The sequence below is a fragment of the Rhipicephalus sanguineus genome, chromosome 8 (assembly GCF_013339695.2).
Source record: "Rhipicephalus sanguineus isolate Rsan-2018 chromosome 8, BIME_Rsan_1.4, whole genome shotgun sequence".
Classification (NCBI taxonomy): domain Eukaryota; kingdom Metazoa; phylum Arthropoda; class Arachnida; order Ixodida; family Ixodidae; genus Rhipicephalus; species Rhipicephalus sanguineus.
The window spans coordinates 71,769,231-71,775,462 of NC_051183.1; the positions used below are offsets into that span (position 1 = coordinate 71,769,231).

Genomic DNA, 6,232 nt, shown 5'->3' on the forward strand with positions numbered 1-6,232 from the left:
CCTTGGAATTCCCGCGCCATTTGCCGTGACGTTACATATTTTTGACGGCGCCTGCTTGGGCATACGTAGTTCCTAATCGGTTAAATCAAAATACATTGTCCTCTGAGGGGGCCAGAGACTTGAAATAACGAGTTTGTGGAAATGTCGTCGATGCAGTGGCGCCAAAATACGTTAAATGCTCTTTGAAACCTTTTTCGCCACGAATTACAAAGTTCGGCGCGAACTTTAAAAATGAAACTTTGAACTTGGTTTTCTCCTCTAATAATAAACCTATGGTGGTGAAATAAACTACACAAGAGTTCTCCGAGCACGCTTTGTCAATCTAAACTAATTCATTGTTTCTCTTTAGTGTCCCTGTAAGGTGCGTAGTAAGCAGTAGACCACTGACTGGAGGAGGTATAAAATGAGCTGGAAATGATAATTTCATGGAATGGAGAAAAAGTAGAGCAACTGATAAGCTTCAGCTCCGGCTAAGGGTATATCCCCAGTACGTCTGTTATGTACGACCCGTTATGCCTTCATTGTCGGTTGGTTTCGCGAGTGCACAGGACATGAAACCAAACAAAGCCTTGTAGGGTTAGCTTTGTCAAGCAGAGCCTATCATAGGAATGATGCAGTAGCGAGGAGGTCGGAATTACCCATAGAGGTCCACGATTTCGAAGGCATTGTGTGCTCCGCATTGGAGAAACTCCTTCCTTAAGGAGTGCAACTAACTCATGGTCTTTCTCTCATACCGCAGTGTCAATACCACTCGAAAATCCGAAACCGCTACCAAAGCCAATATTCCCAAAACCAAGGCCAAAGCCAAGGCATAGGAGCTGCAAGTATTGGCTTATGCGTGGCGGATGCTGCCAGGCGGTCTGGCTTGATTTCGGGAAGAACTTCTGGGGGAAAATACGACGACTGCTTTACTACACTGGATGTCGACAAGACAAGAACAGAGTGTTTATATATGACTTTTATGGAAAAAAATGTCGTGGTAAGTGGATTGAAGCAAATATACCTAAATTATCGAGTAATATACGTTTTGAGGAACTAATGATTCAACGAAGGGACCACTACTAATACCGTTACTTATTGATCTTTAGTTATTCATTTCAATATCCTAAGACCCCATAGTGGTGATTCAGCGGACTACGCACTCGAAATTCCCAAACAATAAGAGTAAGAACGGCATAAAATAAAAACAAGAAGAAAAAAACGATGATCATTCGAGCGACGAAAACTGCACATGGAGTATAATGTTCAGCCAAGCTCAATAAATGGAAGTACGGAATCTACTACAGATAACGTTCTTTAATTCGGTTTTAAAACAGTATTATGACGCTGACATCAAAAACAGAGCAACCATTTCGCGCAAACAGACTGCAAACAACAGTGCAGCAACAAATCCACCGTTGAATAAAGAATGTTCGTGATTTTTAAGTATGTACAGCCGAGTGCAGTATTTACTAATTTGATTGGTTGTTTCGAAAGTCAGTGAGAAAATGCACGGAAAACTATAAGACAGGGAGAAAACGTAAGCTCCTCCTCACCCTTTGAGGGTCAAAGACGTACATGTACGTCATGCCTCTATGTTTAAACGCGCGCCTTTTTTGATCATTTATCTTGCTTGGCATGTGCTACCACACTGCGGGAATACGTGGAATTTTTTTCCTTGCGCCAATATTTGTCGGTTTTATTTGTTTGCTCTTTTTTATGTGTGTGTGCTTTACTACAGCGGTGCGCTGGCTAGTTTAGGTTTCTTTCTTCCGCCGGTTCCCGCTCGTTACGCCCGCAAAACTGATCGCTTTCCGCTTTAGAATCTCTCAAAGGGTGACCATTTTGTTAGTTCCTCGTTTATTGCTCCAGGGAGCGCAATTACGCCTGTATCCATGCAGGCGCTGACTTACACAAAGGATGCCGCTGTGGTTGCGTTTCCTGTTTTGTGGACTGAAAAAAACCGCTTACGTCTCATTGGCGATGAGACGAAGGATTATTGTAGGTTTCGAACTTGTTTTCGCTGTTCCGACGCGCTCACAACTGCGCAATTTTCTTCAATGTGCTCACCCGCGCAGTGCGCTTGCACTATGAAAGTGGGCGCCGGTTTTTCGGCCGCAAGTGAGTCTAGCGCCGCTTCCTCCGAATTGCCGCTTATCGAATCAGAATCTGATTCAGTAAACGTCAGTCCGTCATACGAGGAGTTACTTACTAGTTAAGACTGATGTGTTGATGAGTGAGCGACACCTCAAAAGCGTGTGCGGCGATACGACGCTGACTAAATCAAAATTGGTTTTTCTCCCTCCGGGTTTCCATTTAACGCCTCTTCGTGCACTTATTTTTGACGTCTGTGAACTACACAGACGTTTATTTCAACACATGTTTTTTTTTTCACATTCGCATACGTTTTTTTTTAGAAATTATCTTGCTGTTACTCACGAATAAACCATTTGTTAACAATCTAAGTGATTTTTTGTCACGTAACGGCCCCCCAAATAAAAGTTTAGACATTTTTTCCCCTAAATAGATTCGTCTGAATAATTTATTTCAGCAATAAAAAGAATCCACATTTCTGAGACGCATTTCGAAAAAAGAAATGACCCTCAGAGGTTTAAAATATAGGTGCCTCTATTCCGTAAAAGTCTCAAACGAGAACTTGAGCAACCATTTCTTTAGCGGACAAATGCCTTCCTTGTGGTGACATCCCTAAGATGGCTGTTCTGAAGTTCATGTTTAATGCGGTAAGCTCTAACCGTTTTAACTGCATACGAACTCTTCTGCTCATCGTGGGAAATTCTCGTTGTGCCCTGCAAATGGGTCAAAGGCAATTTGTATCATTCAGTAAACTACCAACCAACGACGGGTTAGCATAGCCGCGGCAGTGAAAAAGGAATGCTTCAAAACTCATTTGTAGCGCCGTCTTTGTAAGCCTATCACGATCGTAAACTGTTGCGAGTGAAAGACGTAGACAGGGAACACAAAAAAGACGGTGCGCTCCGTGTGTGTCTTATTTGTGTTCCCTGTCTATGTCTTTCACGTGCAACAGTTTACGATGATAACAAACCAACAAGCCCAAGTCGACACCGTTCTATCACGATCATTCAACGCCGTGAAGCGCATATTGCGTAGCTCGAGTCGCAAGTCACGAGAACTGAACACTGACAATAACGAATAATATAGCGACGATGGCACGGTGACGTCGGACGCCGTCACGCTGTGAGAGTTTTGCTTTGTGGGCTGGTATACGTGTACTGGTTGCTACCAACCAGCACGCTCGTTGGGCTTGCTAGTACCGTGACGACCACTTGCTGGTGTTTCCGATGTAGTTCCGACGTTAGTTATATGCATTACGCCGTCGAAATCTTTGTTTCATGACAACTGTTCAGTTTGTAACGGTGATTAATTATTCACACCCTTGCTCTTCCAGAGGCGAAGAATCATCCGCGTGGAGATAGAGAGCGGCAAAGTGAAGATCAATTCAATGAATTGAGGGACAGAACACGACGATGTGAACGTAAAACTGCAAAACCATCCAGCATCAAACCCGCCCTGGCCCCCAAACCCTTTACACACAACCCTCAACATAAGCCCTCCAAACCGACCTTACGCAACCATGCCTCCAATGACACCAGATGGCTCGGGTCCAGCTAACCACACAAACCGTCCCAGCCTACCAGACGTAACCAAACCTGACAACGAAAACGCTGGAAGCCAAGCACAGAAAACAAATCCTTCAAACACGCAGTACCAATGGATCGCAATAAGCACACCTCCCCAAGCCAGAACAACAAACCCCCAAACACCCCGGAACCCTCAGGACACAGCAGTTTCCGCGGGTTTAACCAAGAGTATGGAACGTAGGGAGAATGGAATGATTACACACATTCGAACGCTGAAGACGATCATGAAGGAAGAACGTACTTGAACTAAAACGGCCCCGTTTTGATGCGCTCACAGTTTAGCAGCTGTAGGAGCTCTCTGTAGCATCGCACTAAAAAGCCAAGGCAACGCCATTAAGAAACGAACGAAATAAGCAAAGAACGATCTTGCATTTTGTGGGGTAATAATTATAAGCGACAAAAATCATTAGCGCTGTACCACAATTCAGTGATGCATCGTACTGGATTTTATTAATGCGTCAAAAGCGAGAATTCATATCTTCAACGACGGAGCGCGTCACATCGAAGCTGCCTTCGCTTGTTTCGTGAAGAGCACAAAGATACGTAATAAGTAAAAAGGCCAGGAGATTCATAGACTTTACATAGTTTATTACCGTACACGTGGCGCAAATGACAAGAAGTGTGAAACAGACACTAGAAAATATTTATCGAAGAGTTTCCGATCCGTATCACACAATTCGTGTATTACATAAAGAATTTCTGTTTACGTTACCAGCACTTGGGCCCGAACTTGTTTCACGTTGCAGGACCCTGTGAGGCGTTAATGTCCTTTGTCCTCTCTTTCTTAAGTTTTACTGTGCGCGCCTCAAGAAAAATGCATTCAAATAAATTCAAATCTCCTATTTTCTTGCAGAGCTCGGGTTAGAAAACCGCCACAAAGATGACGTTGCAGAGAACCACCACGCGTCATATTTCGCAATGATTCATTCGCCAGTTCATAAATGCTCGATTTGCAGGTCAGCAAATCCGAGTAGTTATTGCTTCCTGGCATGCCGATAGGCGCAGGCAATGGAAGTCCCAGCGGAATGTGCTGTAACGCAAACCCACGAGACACCGTACACCATTAATGTAATGCCGATCATACCCAACCACGCATACGCCACGCCACGTGCATTTTAACCACAGTTACATGAATTTAAGCGATAGATAACAGTTAGCCTTATCGCTCTGTCATTTCACACCTCTGTATGCGCAAGCATATTCACTGCAAATACACTCGCACAATGTGTACATACACGTGACTTTAGTGCGTACACAGCTCCTTTGCTCATTCTTGTCGCAATAAATGCCGCACACGCTTCGTCAACGGGACTTCCCTGCGCATGCCGTACTTCCCGCCTAATTTAGGGTTCGCAATGCGGCGGAGCTAGCAAATTGCGCTGCCCATAAACATAAATATCCCATTACATTATGCTTGTTAAAAGCGCTGCGCCTAAACATACACATTGTAGATATTCACACATCTAATTCTTGATAATAAAAGCAATTTTATGTATCCTGCTCAGTTTTCTGACTGTTAATTCCCTTCACGACAGCCCCTGTCACGCCATGTATATTCCATGTGTTCTTTGCAGGTTTCCATATACTACATTTGGCTTTTTCTCAATATTCTTTGCGCGTAATACTCGGTGGTATAGCAGCGACCCTGGGCAGAAAATATTGAAGGGTCTGAAAATCAAATATTCTGTTTGTAAAAGTGTCGACTTTTTTTTTTGCTTTCATTTTGTTCATTCATTCATTCACATTTTTTTTCTCTTTTCTCCTTCTTTTTTTTCACGGTGTTGTGTGTTGTCATTAATTTTTTTTCCTGATTACTGTGCACAATAGCTTCTGAGGCTCAGGAGAAATTAAGTGTATCTATTCGCTGCTTTCTTAATGCGAGCAGCCGCACTTTAGTATTGAGCATAGAACTTTCGGTTGTAGTACTTGATTACTCCTCATATTGAAGAAGGTAGGTGTAAATTAGCGCTAACTCATTCTCGCACACGCCTGCAGTATATACGGGCGCGCGCGTGTGTGTGTGTGTGTGTGTGTGTGTGTGTGTGTGTGTGTGTGTGTGTGTGTGTGTGTGTGTGTGTGTGTGTGTGTGTGTTCGTGAATGAGCGTGCGGTAATTTGTGCCTAGTTAGTTTACTTCCTACGCGTTACTGTGCATCTGCCTGTGTATACGTCTGTCTTTACAACATTTTCCACCTGACGTTTCATAACTATGGGACATGGGAGCGTCGTGTTTATTAAAGTTGTTCTTTTTCTCTTCCTCTTGCACATGTGGTTTAGCTGCTGTCAATAAATTATTGTCCGGTTGATTACTTATATTTACGCCTTGGCACTAATGGTTTCTCCTCGGGTATAAAAGAATGTTGGGCATATTCTTTTGGAATGCGTAAAATACGCAAATAAACGAGAAAATTTAGAGAAGAAACTAGCAAGTTTGGACAGATGACCCCTCACAATATAGAATTTACTGGGACCCTGGCCTGAAATGCAACTTCATAAAAAGGCGAACATCTTCCTGAAAGACTTCTGAGTGGTCACTGGATTAGATAACCGTTTGCGATGAACACCCGTGTGCTG

General features: G+C 43.4%; 1 long non-coding RNA gene across 1 annotated transcript in view; it reads left to right on the plus strand.

Annotated features, from left to right (window-relative positions):
* LOC119403318 (uncharacterized) overlaps window positions 1–4,209 on the plus strand; it is a 58,328-nt gene extending 54,119 nt beyond the window's left edge. The window contains exon 3 of the long non-coding RNA XR_007417153.1: window positions 3,407–4,209. This is a non-coding gene — a long non-coding RNA (uncharacterized LOC119403318). The remainder of the gene's footprint in view (window positions 1–3,406) is intronic.
* The last annotated feature ends 2,023 nt before the right edge of the window (window positions 4,210–6,232 follow it).